The following is a 16,216-nucleotide window of genomic DNA, read 5'->3' on the forward strand; positions in this document are numbered from 1 at the left end:
TTTAAAATAATTTACATTAAAAATGCTAACATTCCTGATCTGGCTGAATGACTCCTATATCTCTTCCTGCTCCCCAGTTCTAACAAGCTTGTATGATGCAAATAATTGTCAGATTTGTCTTTTTGTGGCTTCTATAATTTTTGGGGTTCTGGCTAGATCAAATCCAACTGGATTTGGGCCCGATAGGACCCAATCCAGTTGGATCCCTATAGATGTGTACATGCCACTTGGCTCATACTCAGTGCCACATTGTTTTGGTCAAATTTTGACTAGCCAGATTCAATCCTACTAAATTGATAAAGTTAGCCCCAAAGGTGACATAGATCCATGCTTTCATCCATATAAAATATCATAAATATGTGATAGCATGTATAATATGTCTCAATTACAACTAATCTCAAGATCTATAGTCTTCCCACATCCTCCTTGCTTTTTTATCTTGAAACCTCCCCCAGTCATCTCTATCTCATTGAGTCATTCCATATGTCTCAAGTATTGGTACATTTACCCATTTGTGCATGAGTAAAAGTACAAAGTTGTGTCACCTTTCAAGATGACTTTTCAGAACAACTAAAATTGAGTATTTCTATCTAAAAATTAGTTTTGTCCAAACATATTATCTAGATAAATTAATTTGAGCTAAGCTATATATGGTCTCACACTTTTTCAATTGGAAATATCTATTAAATGCATGTTTTATACTAGTTTGTATCAAGTTATTAAAGAAATACAATTATTTCAGAAAAGTGGTGTTTCAATAACTCTTGCTATTTTTTATGATATTTGTTTAATAACATATAAACACCATTTTATAGATCTCAAAGTCAATAATATTCCCATATAGAGTTTCTAGTGTTTTAATTAGATATAGTATATTGTAACTAAAAATTTCTACAAGCACATATTTTGACATTCAAAAAGTTGTCAATTTTGAGAAAGAAAAAAAATATTAAAGCATAACAAAAAAATTAAAAAATTATATGACATTCTAGAGGAGAGAGTCCTCTTTTAGAATGTATAATTTTTTTCCTACTTAAAATAGATTTTTTTTGAAAAGTGTGGTGGGAGATGAAAACTATCGACTTTAGGTGAGTTGAAATTTGAATCATTATAAAAGAGAAAATATAGGTCTAAAGCTAATTTTTATTTTTGATTGTTCTAGCTATATATGTTATCTATAACATAGTATGAAATCAAAGGGAAATCATTTTATTTTTGTCTAGTTTTGTGGTGGGAACTAGACCCCTAATTTTCAACATTTTTCAGCACTTGAAAAAATCTATAAAAATCAAGAAAATATATCAATTCTTATTCCAAATAGTTATTAAAAATTATAGTCCTAAACTTCATCCATTTTCTAAACATTTTATTAGTTTACCTCATTTTCAAATTCAAAATAGTAATACCAATTTTATGTCATTGAAGTTGAACAATTATACTTTTGTTAGCCTTTTCCTTTACAAAAGGGTGACACAAGTTTGTGCTTTTATCCGCACATCATCCTCTTCAATGTTTGCTTCAAATAGAATTTCATCTTCTATCATAATGAAGTTGTGTAGTATGCAACATGCTAAAATAATCTTTGGTTGTGTCATGATTTCATAGGATGTTACATGCCTCAAGGTAGGAAAATGTTGCTTCAAAATGGTAAACATATGCTCTATTATGTAAGGAAACTTGCAAGAAATAAAATAACCATTTCCATATAATCCATAATAGATCTAAAATAAATATGCAATTGAAATCCACATGTAAGAGAATAGACAACATACCCACAAAAATTGTGACACAAGATATAACCTGAGAAACCCTCATTGAGGGAAAAGCCCAGCCTCCAAAAGCATCCATCACCATGTATTATTTAGAAAAAAAACCATTGCAATACAACCATGGAAGCATTCAAAGCCATGGCCACTACTGAGAAAACCATGTAAACAAGCCATGAATCCACACATCCCATGCCATGCTTCCAACCTTCACAAATGCTCCCTTGGATAACTTGTCAAGCATTGTCTTGCTTGACTCTTGTCTTTTTCTCTTTTGTCTTCTCACACAACAACTACCCTTATAGCTGCTTATATAGTAGCAAGTCCCACAAAACCACCAAATGGTATTACATAAACCATGTGCTAAAACCATGTGCTACCTAACCCATTGACCCCACATTTAATATGGGAAATTTAATTCTTTTCTCCAATATTAAATATTCCACAATATTACAATACAACTCATAAAGTATATCCCATGGGAATCTTTCCACGTTGCACATCTATCTAGGTACAACATTACATAATAAAATAAAATAATACAATATAACAATATTATACAATATGTGCAACACCCATTATCTCAACATATTGTATTCCAAAGTGAGGAGTATCTATGGTTAAATAACTCTTGTAGAGTATTTATTGGATTCTCTTTACAAAACTGCTTAAGGTGGTAGTGTGTACAATGATAAGGGGTGAGAAATCTTGGTACACTTGGATATCCGACATCAACCCAAAAAAAATCCTATAAAAATGCATATAAAGTATATTGCTATAACGTTGAAACATTTCTTGTAAACTTAACTATATAATTAAATAAAAGATGATTCCACATACCGTGGGAGACTACTAGTGGATCCAATCTTGAGAGAGAAGAAGCAAGAACATGACTATCTATAGCAGACCCCTCCCAACCAGCAAGATTGTATTGGAACTTATAATTAAAGCAACACACACCCATAACATTTTGCAATAGATTGTCACAATACTTATCTTGTATGTCTACATCGATAGTCATAGGTATATGAGATCCATCAATTTCTCTAATACAATCTTGCAAATTTATGAATTTATAATTAAATTTCAACTTATAGAATTTCAAGTTAAGAAAAGAAATATGTGACAATATGAGAGTTACCTTGAAGTAGGGATCAAAATAGTTCTTCCCAAAAATTTTAGGAGTGTTTGGAGTGGCTCATTAAGTATATCCCAATACAACTCATCAAGTATATCCTATGGGAATCTCTCCATGTTGCACATTCATCTAGGTGCAAAATTACATAATAAAATAAAAGAATACAATATAACTATAACATCCCAATTTTTACTAGGTGTTAACTAACAACTAACATTTCTAAGAATTATAGATACTACTTCATTTTCATGGGAAGATAGTTAAGTTAGTCATGTTCATGTGAATGAGATTTACAATTAAAATCAGTTAAACAAAATTTCATAACTAATAATTGAAAACATTGTCAAAGAATTTACTATGGAAATTAAAATCTACATACCATGGAATCTGAGATTAAAAAAAATCTAGGGAGGCTTCTGTAGCCACCCAGTTTAGTCCACAAATAACACTATAATATTATCAAATGACAAGTGCCATCTAATACTACTATATCAAAATCAAGTGAAGATTACCATTAAATAGCACTATATCAATTAGGGCATTGCATACCACTGTATCAATTAGGGCATTGATTACCATTGGATCATTTAGGGCATCAGATACCATAATATCACTTAGGGCTTTAGATACCACTGTATCATTTAGGGCATTAGATACCATTGTATCACTTAGGGCTTCAAATACCACTATATCATTCCTTTCCTTCCAATTTGCTAAACTATGCCATTAAAATAAAATTAGAAGATATGCTCATATTCATTATTCTTATATATGAAAAACTAAAATAACAATCTTATAGATATATTCCATATTTAGTTAAAAGATCAACTGATCTAACTGGTTACCAATTATATTAACGATAAGAATTGATTTTATTTAAATAAATAAGTGTAACAATGATACATCTCTATTAATATTACCTTCTACTTGAGCATACTTCATAAATGTAAAAATACTTGTTTTTGACAATTGTTTGAATTGCTCCACTTATCTTTATCTGATACATGTTTGACATCTTGTGAAGAGGGAAAATAATGTTAGGGGTTTAACTAGCCAACCTTAGACCATAACTTATCCCCACACAATCTCTAATGGGAAAGGTCCTCCCTACCTAGAAGTGGACATGGAACAACTTAACCAGTCATTGAGCATCTTGGTACTAGGGTATCATTCCCATCGCTCGACTAACCATAAGGATTTGAATATTGGACCAGCATGAGCCAAATATTGATGATTAATATCTCCTTTCTTTAAGGTTGCAATTATTAATAATAATGGTTCTTTTCTTTTCATGTAGGAAATAATTCTATGCTACAATGCTTTTCATCTCACCCTTCATCTCAGCCAAGATGGCCCTCTTGGATGAATTTCTAGGTGCATGCTTAAGTGTTCTTTCTATTTTATAATCATATTAAAATCTTATTTCCTATCCAAACTTATCATAGTATTATGAAGAAAACTATTCTTGCATCTTATTTATTTGTTGTGCTTAACTTCAAGACTAATGAATAGAGGCCCTTATTCTGAGGATATTTCACAGATTGACTAAGTAAAAATATGTATCATTATGTGAATAATTTCTAAGTGAGAATCAATCAAAAAATAGTTGTATTTCCTATTAAAACTAATGGATGTACTCTCCTATGGACATTAGTCAGATTTAAATCAGGGTTTCCCATCAAATTTGGTAATCTGATTCACTAACACAACTTCAAGAAATAGAGTCTTATTCACTTACATATTCACCCAATGGGTGGCTGTTTGTACTACCAAGCCGTAAAAAGTATTCAATTTAGATACATATTTTTCAAAGACCACATAAAAGAAATTCAATCATGATAAGAAAACCATGATTTGGATTGTGTTTCGCTTGCGGTCGTTTCACACAATTCGTTGCCATGTTCTATCAAACTAGGATGCATGACAAGCATTGCTTCCGATGACTCCACTTTATATCTTAATGAGATTATAATGTGGGAAAAGATTCATATCAAATAGATGTAAGAAGTACGACTAAGGTTTAGAGATATAGTGATGCAAGAAAAGATGGTAATCCATGCTATCGAGGGTTTGTACCTTGTAAATCAAATGTAAACTCAAAACATTTCAAGAGAAAGAGACCCTCACTTCTCCAACTATGCAAATAAGAAATTATATGCACATTAAGACAAGAAGAGGGTGGTGATGGATGAGTTACAATACCAAAAAGAATTCATGACATAAATAATTAAAATGGCCATTTTGACTGATAAGGCTGATGGAAATAGAAACAAAATATGAAAGGTTGCTATGCATGAAATAATATTAGACCACCGCCACGATTAAAGAAATAATATTGTCTTAGTATTTAATATCATGGTATCTATAGATACCTATTTATGTATGCATGCATATACATGTACATATGTAAACCCCAACCATGTATTTCTTTTGTATACATAAAATTCAAGTATGCATATATGTCTTTAGATATATAAAGTTGGTTTACATATGTATGCATATACATGTATGTACATGTATAAGTATGTAGGTATCATGTTGTCAATATGATAAGACATGATTATACATCAAAAGGCTCCAAACAAAAACACAAATACAAAGGTACAAACTCATTCTATTCATGCTTAGTAATCTCTTTACTATTAAATGATATGTGATTTAACAAGTTAGCTCATAGGCATCCAACATATACTCTTTCCTACCTACTCGTTATCCTTAGCCCAGGTGGTTTAGGGCTTGTACCTATTTGCATAGTGATGGTGGTGCCCATCCATGCCCAATTCCTTTTTGGAAATGTTTTCCCCCTTTGACGTGCTCCTACAAGGGTATTCTCCATAATTATATTATATTCCTCAATATAATGACAATTTACCATAGCAAATTATTATCCATAAACCATCATCCCACTTCCCATGATGATAACAAACTTTCTAAGATTTCCAGATAAAAATATAATAGCATCATAATGATTAACTAGCATGTCATCTTCATATGAAATTATAATGATTAACCATCTTACTATTTCACATGATTATAACAAATTTCAACTATCAACTGACTTCACGTGATATCTCAATGACTATATGAACATTTAAAATTAGGTTAAAAATTAGGACGTAACAATAATAATATTATTCAATGTGTGCAACACCCATTATCTCAACAATCTCCCACTTGTTGTATACATTACATAGGGTCAATCTATAGACACATAAATGAACAATGGAGCAATCCCTCCCAACACATCCACCATCATGGATCAAAGTACACAAAGTGCTCCTACTTGGTACCCACAAAAAAATCAAAGTATCTAGCATCTCAAACATGAATGATCTCACCTCTTATTATATCACTACCACTAAACATACATAGAATCCAATCAAAGAGAAAGCCACCCAACTTGGCACATTTAGAAGACCATAAAATCCTATGCCAACTAAAATTCCAAAAAACCTAATCCAAAGGTAATCACATGTATCCGTAGTTGTCAGAATATCCCTAGCTGAGATAACACCCACAGCAAGTGCCAACCCATCCAACTATCCATACCTCCAAAGGTATACCAAGTGAATCTCACATTATCAACATATCTAATCTATAACCTATAGTAACAAACCTCAAGAGAAATACTTGTCACATATATACCATGAAGCTCCCACTACAAAAGATAATGTCAAATCTATAAGTACCAATCCACTCACAACATCTCAAAGAAGTGAATTCATGTAGTCTCAAGGACATTAGTAATACATTAACCAATAACCTATAGGAACAACTCCCATAACAAATCTTCCAAGATCTCCATAACCAATAGAGGAAAGAGATAAAGAAATAAACATGTCATCTCTCTAATGACATACATAAGCACAAACTAGTGATCACAATCTCTAACCAATCTCAAATCCAATGTAAGTAAAATTGAACATCCAAAAAGATAACCAAGACCAAAGGAAAACCATGCAAATCATAACTTGTATCAAGTCCTTCTACACATAGCTCTAGATGTAAACTATGCAAGTATGATCTCCTCCATAAAACCCAAACTAAAAAGCTGCAACATCACCCAAACCATACCATATAACTAATCATGGATGTAAACCTCTCACTAGAAGATCAAACTCATAAACCATTCCTAATCCAAGGAATATTCCCAATATAAAACTATCTCCCAAAATGAATCAACATAGTTCAAAACATGCAAATAAAGATAACCAATGCTAAACCATCTCTCAGATGAACCCTATAGAACTAACTCATGTGTAGTATCTCAAGATCCATATCCATAAAAGACAAGCATAAACATTATGTAATTGAGAGTAACAATGGGCTATACCTCTGAAGTAGCAAACTGCCTAGTAGACCAAGAATGGAGAATGAGAATGCTCATCAAGATATCCAAGTCTCCAACCAAGACTCATCTAAGAAAAATCTCCTCTCAAGTCCATATTAGGTGAATGCCCCTCAAAATCTCTTGCTAAAACCAAACAACTATCCTAACAAATACTTCTCTAATATAAGAGAAATCAACATCACCACCATCTCTAAGTATCCATGAGCACCTATAACCAATCAATCCATGCCAACTCCAAACACAACATACCAATATCATGAAGTATCCAAAAAATATCAATGTACTCAATACCAAGAAACTAAACTAAGATCAATGTCAAAGTTCCAACCATGGCTCTGAATTAGCTTTCCAACACCTATAAGAAGTCTGAAATCCAATATCCTGAGAGAAAGTTATGGTTATTTTACTAGGACAGTCTTTATAACATTTTCACTACGATTTTTATTTTTTTTGTGATGAAAATTCTGATGGGATTAGATTTTGACGGCCATCACAGGCTAAAACTAAAAAACTCTTTCATTTCCTTTGAACAAGCCCAAACTAGGGTATATTATATATCAAAATTTATGGAAACATCGACCAGGATCTAATGGTGAGGTTTTTTTTTACCTAGGAGGTTATTTTTGCAAGCTCTCCCCTAAAATCCTCATTTAAATGAAACATCCAAAAAATTCTTTTATCCAACAATTTCACATGCCCAAAATCTACCAACATCCCATCATAATAGCAAACCCAAAACCTTTAGATTTGCAATAAGCAACTCATATATCTTTCCCTTTCTTTTATCCTCTCATTCATTCTCATGGATTCAATCTAGGGTTACAACAACACAACCGTAGCTCTGATACCACTTGTAAAGAAACTTACAAGAAAGAAAATAACTATTTCCATATAAGCCATAATAGATCTAAAACAAATATGCAATTAAAATCCACATGCAAGAGAATAAACAACATACCCACAAAAATTGTGACATAAGATATAACCTAGGAAACCCTCATTGAGGGAAAAACCTAGCCTCCAAAAGCATCCATCACCATGTACTATTCAACAAAAACACCATTACAATATAACCACAGAAGCCTTCAAAGCCATAGCCACTAGCAAGAAATTCATGTGAACAAGCATAAATCCACACATCCCATGTCATGCTTCTAACTTTTAGAAATGCTCCCTTGGTTAACCTAACAAGCGTTTCCTTGCTTGACTCTTGTCATTTTCCCTTTTGTCTCCTCACACAACAACTACCCTTGTGGCTACTTATGTAGTAGTGAGTCCCACAAAACCGCCAAGTGGTATTTACATAAATCATGTGCTACCTAACCCATTTACCCCACATTTAATATTGGAAATTTAATTCTTTTCTCCAATATTAAATATTCCATAATGTTACAATACAACACATCAAGTATATCCCATGGGAATCTTTCCATGTTGCATGTCCATCTAAGTGTAACATTACATAATAAATTAAAATAATACAATATAACAATATTATGCAATGTGTGCAACACCCATTATCTCAACGTATTGTATTCCTAAGTGAGGAGTATCGATGGTTAAATAACTCTTCTAGAATATTTATTGGATTCTCTCTAAAAAAATCCTTAAGGTGGTAGCATGTACACCAATAAGGGGTGAGATATCCTAATACATCTGGATATCTCACATCAACCAAAAAAAATCCTATACAAATGCACATAAAGTATATTGCTATAACCTTGAAACATTTCTTGTAAACTTAATTATATAATTAAATAAAAGATGATTCCACATATCGTGGGGGACTACTAGTGGATCCAATCTTGAGAGAGAAGAAGCAAGAACATGACTATTTGTAGCAAACCTCTCCTAACCAGCACGATTGTATTGGAACTTATAATCAAAGCAACACACATCCATAAAATTTTGCAATAGATTGCCTTTCTTATCACAATATTTATCTTGTATTTCTACATCGGTATTCATAGGTATATGAGATCCATCAATTTATCCAATACAATCATACAAATTGTGAATTTATAATTAAATTTCAACTTATAGAATTTCAAGTTAAGAAAAGAAATATGTGCCAATAGGAAAGTTACCTTGAAGTAGGGATCAAAATAGTCCTTCCCAAGAATTTTAGGAGTGTTTGGGGCAACTAGTATCAAGTAATCAACATGTAGAGATAATATAGCCCTCAATACCTTGTGAAAGTGTTGGTTTATTATCTCTCTTGAGTGACCAAAGTTATGGGAAATCTTACAATTCCTCAAATTGTGGCCAAGGGTGTAGAGGAACATCACTAATTATTCTTCAAATGATAAATTTATCATATCTTTAATGCTTCTATTTCTCCTAAGAATTTTTGCTCGATGAAAAAAGGATCTCCTACTCACGTGAATTTGGTCATGGAAATCTATTTCATTTGAATGGATAATATGCTTATAAAATGGAATTCCATCTCTTCTACACTTACGCCTCTCTCCTCTAGCTTCTTGTGTAGATGTTGTAATAGATACTACAAGGCTGACAAGAGTAGCTATAATCACAAGAATAACTCTATTCTTCCTAGCAAAGAGTCCATGAATCCTTAGATCATTAACAAGATCCATCAATGACCTAAATATACATTAGAAATATATGAAGATCCATCAAGATTCATTCATTTCCACACAACATTGATCACTGTATAACTTGACAGAGTAAATTATTGATGCCAATAACATTGGTTTGTGCTAATGATTTAGTTCTAACTATACTATATAATTTGATAGAAATGTTCAATGATACATTATGAGGAAATTGTTAAAAGTAGGATCGATAATCTCTTTCAAACATTAGTGATTCTAGATAGGTTTTAGAGATTTGTTATTTTATGTCTACAATGTTCTTGCATATAGGTTTTGCAATTACATAACCAATAATAACTATTAGTTGCATTCTTAAATAAGACCACAATTATGTTTGGAACTTATATGTTGTCTATTCAACCTACCATTTCATGGAAATTAATACAAATACCTATTATTTTCACACAAAGCATGCAGTCAAAACTAGATGTGCAAAACACTCTCATTGGAATCTTGCTCCTTGCTTACAGCAGAGATAGTAGGCTATAATGCAATATTTCATTCCTAAAATAGTTAATGAAATAATAAAAATACTCCCATCAGATCATCAATCAAAGCCAAATAGACTAATCTAGTCCTTGTTGTCACCAAATTATTTGATTTGTTCTACATATTAAACTTATTTTTTTATTAAGAAGCACAAACACAGTACTCAAAGATCAAATTGAGTGTCATAGATAAAGAATGATTTCATGTCCAAAAAGAGTTCATGGATTGACTTGATATCAAAATAGCACAAGGGAAGATGATTAAAATATTTCTTTGTTCAAATTAGTGACCTGATATAATATCAAAATAGTGTAAGGGAAGATGATTTATGAATTAGATCCTCAAAGTAAAGTTAGAACTCACATACATCAAAACTTTTCCGAATTGGAGTTAACTTGAACACTCCCTCCATTGTTCTTAGACAATCAGTTTTGGGAAGGGCTAATTATCATGTCCTTCTAGAATGTTTCCCTTTCAAATAATTTAGATCTTGTACTAAATATAAGTTCTAACATCAGCCCATTCTCATGTAAAACTTGAAAGATGCACATGGGACACTAACTAGTCTCAAATAAGATAACTGATTAGTTTAAGGGATATACATAAATTTAAAAGAGTTGACTAATTATCATTTAAAAGCATTAGGAGCATTAATTAGGGTAGTGCTTGGTTTGAAAGAGGTGCATAAATTGCAAGGGTCACAAAATTTAGGAAAAAATGTAACCTTTTCTTCCACCATTGGAGATATGAAGGGAGATCATTTCGATCATGTGATATTCTCTATCCCCTGTGCCTAACCATAAATTTGTCCCTCTCTAATTGGAGGGTATCTCTTGTTTGTCCTTTTCCCTAATAAGATGCATATGTTGGCTAATTGTGCCTATCCAATATCTCTCTCTACTAGTAGTTGATCTCCTCACAGGTGAGCCTTAGCATACTCTTCTTACATAGTAGCACTAAATTTATAATTCCTCCACTTGGTTACTTATCATGCCTTCAAGGTGCCCTTCATCATCTCTCATTCAAGATATATAGGGATATCAATTCAGTTGTGAAGGCATCAAGGAATGAATGAATTTAGAAGAAATAAGTATACATAATAAATATCATTCAAGTTTGAATTCATTCAAATCCTTGTATGACATATGTCTATGCACTATTCAAGTTATTACTTGTGAAGAAAGAAAATAAAAGTTGTTGATCCCGTATTTTTTCCTTGGTGCTTTTTTTGTTAGATAAATCTAGTCATTATCTACTTCATGCCCTATAAATAAATTAGTTAATATGGAAGATGGGTTATTTGATAAGAGGCACCATTCACCATGGAATTACTCCAAAGTCTGCAAGAGAATTGGAAAGAGAGTGTGTCATCTAATCCTCTATGAGTTACCTACAGAGGTGAAGAAGGTAATGCATTGTCTCTTCAGGCCCTACAAATCAGTTTGTCCTCATTGTAGTTTTGGAGAGGCTAAATATTGCTATCTGAATAGAAAAACTAAATGTAAGTATCTTCAAGCAAGGTTTCAATGCCCTAACAAGAACAAGTTTACAGTGGGTGGAAGAAACAAAGAATCAAGGTGTAATTGCAAGAACAATATCTCTTCTTCTTTAGGAAAAGTTCAAAGCCCATTTCAAACCCCAAAAAAGAACCCAAAACTAGTAAAAATAGAATGTTATTCATCTACTTCTGATTGTGAAAATGAAACAAGGGTGAGATTCTCGTACCTAGCACACATAGATGATAAGTTGGATTTCTCGACAACACCCTATAAGCTTGATTTCTTGGTGGCTTACCTGATGAAAATAGCTTCTCAAAATGATGGACAAGCTCTACACATGATAAATGGTTTTCATGACTTTCACAATTCCTATTTTTCCCACCAAAAATTTGCTAGACCTGACCACATATAAAGTGGTTAACAGAATAGTTAAATAGGAAGAGGTTATTCCTATTCCACGTATTTAGTGAGAATTCTACCCTATCATTTTGTGATAAAATTAGAATTACTAAATTCTAATTCTAATTTTCATTTTCCTAACCAAACATCAAATTTTTGAATTCAAGCTATTAGATTTTCCTATTCCCCTCTAATTCCTACAACCAAATAGACCCTAAAGGTGGATCTGAGGACCATATCATATCACTCTATGTTGCTTCTTTCTTGGACACAAAGTCCAACCAAATGAGGGCCCTTCAAATATGAGATCATCTAGCACTTGCATAATGAGTTTAGAGATTGTATTGCATGGTGGTGGAAGGATCTGGTGGAAGGTATGACCATGTTCCATATTGCTAGAAAGCTTGATAGAATGCAAAAAGATGTGAGAGAATGGAGAAAATTTTCATTTGGAAACATTTCCAAAGAAAATAAGTCTACTAAAAAGAAGCTAGAATCTCTCAAAAATCATATTGTACAAGGAAATGCTCATGTTGAGTAGTAGTAGGAGAGGGAGTGTCAAGACAAATGGAATACTCTCTTGAATTAGGAGAAAGTCTTCTGGAAATAGAGATCTAGGGTTCAATTGTTGGAGGAGGGTGATGGAAACACAACTTTCTTCCATAGATCAACCTCAGGAAGAAAATGGAGCAACACCATTAACTTGTTTCTAGATGATAATGGTTAGGAAGTTATCAAAGTGGAAGAAATAGAAGGTAAAGCCAATTCCTATTTCTAGGAAATGTATCCCCTCAGCTACCTAGGTCAATAGTAACTTGCAAAGTGATATCCTAAGGCCATTTCAGCTGGTGGTCAATGACTAGATGTATGAGGACATGAAAAATAAGGTCAAGGAGAAGGAAGTTAGAAAGACATTTTCCAGTATGAATTAGTACAAAGCCTCTAGTCTTGATGTGTTTCCTCCTACTTTCTTTCAAGAATTCTAGGACATTGTCAAATATGATGTGATCCATGTTGCTCGTGACTTTTTCAAAATGGGTAAATTGTTGAAGGAACTCAATTAGAATTTCATTGTTCTTATCCTTAACACAGAGGACCATAGAAGGATACAAGATTTTAGACCCATTAGGTTTTGCAATATAATTTATAAATTTCTTGCTAAGGTCATGGTAAATTGTATCAAGCCCCTTCTTGATAGGTTTATAGGCCCCTACTAGAATGGTTTTGTGCTAGGGAAGCAGACTCTTAATGCAGTAATAATCACTCATGAGGTAATTTATTCTATGGAAAGGAGGAAGAACCAAAGTATGGCCATTAAACTAGATATTTCCAAAGATTATGACTAGGTTAAGAGGCAATTTCATTTTTCTATTCTCTCTAAGCTTCAATTTAATGAGAATGTTACTAGGATTATCAAAAATGCAGTGACCTATGTTACATTTTTGGTGCTCATTAATGGAGTTCCTTGAAAATCCTTCTCTTTTTCCCACACTCTATGTTAAGGTGACCTCCTATCTCCTTACCTATTCATCATTGTGGTGGAGGTCTTAAGTATAAATTTAGTTTCTTTGACTAACTCTGGCAGAATTAAAGGTATTAAACCTTCTTCCCTATGTCCCCCTTTGTGGATGATACATGTACTTATTATGTATCTCCTCTATCCATGAAGCCAGAGATTGGATAGAAACCCTGAATCAATATGTGTTGGTCTCTAGTTAATGCATAAATTACTAGCAATGAAAACAATATTTCTTTAACATTATTGCCAATTTGAGAGAAAAGGTGATCAAAATTCTTGGTTTCTAGGAGGTGTCTCTCCCAAACACTTATCTTGGTCTCCCACTCACACTTAAAGTAGTCCCAAATCAGTATTGGAATGGCCTAGTTGAACACTTCTAGAGAAAGCTGGTGGGCTAGAAAGGAAAAATTATGATCAACATAGGGAAACTCTAGCTTCTCTTAGTCTCCTTGAAGGTCATCCTTGTGTATTTCCTCTCCATCTTCAAATTCCTAAGCAAATTTAGAGACATTCTTAAGAAAATATTAAGTAATTTTTTATGGTCTGACATTGAAGAGAAGTCTAGGATGAGCTTGGTGAGCTAGGAGAAGGTATGTCATCCTAGAGCACTTTGACGATTGAATATAAGATGAATTAAACACTTGAATAAGGCCCTTCTAACCAAAATTGGCTGGAAATTGATGAATTCTTGGGGTAGTTGGTGCAAAATTGTGATGGATAAGTATCTTGGAGGGTCTTCTTTCCATCATTTCCTTTGGGCACATGCTCTCCCCCAAGGTTCCAAAATCTGGAACAATGTGGTTTACACCTGTAAAATCTTGAACATGGGTTGTCACTGGATGATGGGGAATGGAAACTAAATTGACTTCTAGGAAGATCAATGGAGCTAAGAAAGCCCCCTCATGCACACTAAGTTCCTACCTCTATTCGAGATGTGTACTATATTATATGGCTCTTTGACTTGAAGCTTTATCACCGTAGATTGATAATGGATAAAATTCTTGAACTAGGAGCCTAGAGAGATGGTCCTTTCCCTAGAATTGCAAGACCTTCAGAATTATAAGATCCACCTCACCTTAGTAGAGGACTCTTTGGTTTGGAAACTTACCAACTTGGGTGATTTCATAGTGAAGTTAGCTTATCTTTGTTCTCTCAAGGGGGAGGTAGCCCAGGGAGATTGGAGAAAGGTTTGGCACCCTTGGATCCTACCAAAGATAAAATTATTCTGGTGGACAACTTTGCATGAGTCTATCCTCACTGTGGATAATCTCCAAAGAAGAGGGTTTCAACTTGCTAACTGCTACATTTTATGTCTCTAGGATGCTGAATCTATTCCACACCTTCTTGTTCACTGCCCTTTTCCCACAAAGGTGTGAAAGGAGGTCCTTGCCTTATGGGAGGTCTAGTAGTGTGTTGATGGAGATTTGTAGCAAATTTTTCACTAGGATAGTCTATCTACCCACCCTTACCTTAAGAACTTATGGTCTATACTTCCCTCATATGTCTCATAGAAAATCTGGAAGGAGCAGATGTTCAATAGAATTTTTAGGGAACAGGCCACTACTAGTTTAGATGTGTCCCAAAAAGTTATTTAACTTCTAAAAGAATGTAGTGGAATCAGGTGGTGGAAGCCCCCTCTCAAACTTCCAAGGAAGACTTGATATGAACTGAATTTCTGCTTGGGGTGTATGCCCAGTGGTGGTACAATTCAAAAATTGCAAAGCCATGGTTAGAAAGAAGATGGTGTGGCACTCTGGCCCTAAGTCTTGGATCAAACTCAATTTTCATGGGTTGGCCATGATGATACTACAAAATATAGAGGGGGCTCAAATAATGAAGCAAAATCTTTGGTGCATATGTGGGGTTTGAGAACTATGAGAACACATGGAATTAACAAGATTTCCATTGAGGGGGACTCTGTTAATTATTAATGTTGTTAAGGGAGAGGGTTAGAGTAGCTAGTTGATCAAAGTGATAATTGATGAAATTTGCAAGTTGATGGAAGAGTTCCATGAGATCCACATGGATCACATATATTGCAAAGGGAATGACATGGTAGATGAGATGGAAAAATTTGTCCATTGCGTTACCTGGTTAATTGAATGGGAGGATGTTAGACTATTTCCATCATCAACTCAAGTTATGATGCAAAGGGAGTGTACTTACAATAGAGCCATATGAATCATCATAATAGGTGGCAAGCCTTCAATTATCCACATGAGTGGGAAGAAAATGCTCATCATAAAGGGATCATTTAGTAAGATTGTATGAAGATTCACCTTAATGATTCAATTTTCATGAGCTTTAAGTATTGCCAGGAAAGGACACAGCGGGTGCATTTGCTGAGATGTAAAAAACTAATAATAAATGACAAAAGAGATAATTTTTTAAATTTCCACTCCAACTATAGATGGTGATCATTATTTATAGATGAAAAGGG

This window comes from Cupressus sempervirens, chromosome 2 (assembly GCF_028749045.1).
Source record: "Cupressus sempervirens isolate cs-2001-9-10 chromosome 2, ASM2874904v1, whole genome shotgun sequence".
NCBI classification, from domain to species: Eukaryota; Viridiplantae; Streptophyta; class Pinopsida; order Cupressales; family Cupressaceae; genus Cupressus; species Cupressus sempervirens.